We start from the raw sequence: 2108 nt of genomic DNA on the forward strand, positions 1-2108 counted from the left end.
TCGGAGCCCTCTGACTTCTCCACCCTCCTTCGTCTCCGGCTCAGCATCTCACTCCTCTCCGCCTCCTCCGCTCCTCTCACCTCGGTCTCCGGCTCGGGCGCCGATGAGTTGACCTACCTCTTGAATCACTATCTTCGGTCTGAAGGTGGAAAACACGGATTCGATCTGTCTGGATCAGCTTCGAACTTTCTAGCCTGAGCGAGAAGTGCAGAGGAAAGGAAGGTAGAGGTCAAGGTACTGATTCTATGTGATTAGAAGACTATCTTGTTGATTTTGCAAATACTCTAGTATCAAATCACTATTTTTGCACAGATTTGATATTGGTTATTGAAATCAGAGGTAAATCTGAATTAATGAAAAGGTTTTTTCATATTAGAAATTAATTAGAGATTCCTTTGAATTTTGCTTCATGCTTGTCAGACATTGAATCAATAACGAAAGATATAAGAGAAAAGAGTTGATTGATCCGTTTGATCAATCTGGTAAGAAGCTTGCAACTAATCTAAATAAGAGAAAAAAGTTGATTAATCAGAGACTTTATTACAATTTGTACGCATGCTATGCCAACATAGTTTCATTGGAGTGTTATTCACTATATTAGAGGGAATTTTTCGTGATTATTGACATTTAACCCTAGAGATAGGGGAATGAACAGTACTGGTGTACATAAACTAGTTCAACATAGTTTTGACATGATTTCTTTTGGTTAACTGTTTAATTAAGGCTTACCTTAGACATTGGACTTTTAAGCTTCTCGTTTTTCTTGCTGAATGTTGCATGTTTGTGCTATAGATCAAGTGATAGCTTTTCTATTTAATTTTGCTTTTTTTTTAGATTTGATAGTTATTATACATTGTGATCTCTTATACTACTTCCAAGCAGGTGTTGATCTGTAGAGGATGAAAGGAAAAAAAAACTACGTAAGGTGCTGAAGACAAAGATACTTATGGTTACACCCCTTATCTATTATTATCTTATTTGTTAATAATTTGGTACGATTGGTATAGCCATCAAGGAATTTAGTGAGATGCACTATATGTATCAAGTGCAATTTTTAATTATTTGTATGTGACAATTTCCTCTCTTGTCAGAGGAACCAAATGAGGATCTGATGATTGCTTTGAGGAAATGACCTGAAACTGAACCCAAATATCTTGTAACGTTTGTTCAAAATGACGCCTCTGACTTGAGACATCATTTTCCATGTGGTTTTGGTGCCACCTGTATTGTTCATGTGTTCTTTAGAATTCAAAATTAGTGTATTTTTGTTTATAAGGTGTACATATTTTATTTTTGAGGTGTGAATACTTGATAGTATTGATATGAATACCTAATATAATAGGCATAAGACAAAATGTACTTTCTGTTGTATGAGATGTACATGTTTAATTTGTGCAATGTAAATACTTGCTTTGTTTGATATGAATACTTGATATACTTGTTTGATCGAAGGTTGTACTACTCGTCTAGCAAAGACTAAAGTTTCAAGTACTGAGTTATTTGCAATGAATAAAGCTTCATTAATAGTGAATTAGGCCAATGCTACTAAGTACTAAGAAATGACAGAAAAATCAAAATTTGAAAAAATAGAGGCATGACTACTTAATATTTTAGTTATTAATACTTGATATCTTAGATATGAATAATTCAATATGTATGTGTGAATACTTGATATCTTAGATATGAATAGTTCAAAGTATATGTATGAATGTTAGATATTTTAGGTATGAATACTTCAACATATATGTATGAATACTTCAACATATATGGATGAATATTTTCCATATTACATGTTAATTTCATCAATTTTCAAAAAGAGATTTGTAACAAAGTACATTTATCTAACAATATGTTGAAATAAAATGCTCTACAACGTAAATATTCACACATCAATGCACAGGTGCGAATACTTTCTATTAAACTTGAAAAAAAATAGCTTGGCTTGGGGTGGGGCTGAGCAACCGGCTTTTTGTTTGGGCCTAACTCTCTAAAATCTGAATCCTCAGCGGATTGTGTGGTGAATGGTTTATTAACCAGGCCTTAGAATGTGTCACCCCGTTTCTGAAATAAGGGTTCAAAAAGATGTATGAATGAATAATTGATGTCTT

This window comes from Carex rostrata, chromosome 14 (genome assembly GCF_964058835.1).
Source record: "Carex rostrata chromosome 14, lpCarRost1.2, whole genome shotgun sequence".
Classification (NCBI taxonomy): Eukaryota; Viridiplantae; Streptophyta; class Magnoliopsida; order Poales; family Cyperaceae; genus Carex; species Carex rostrata.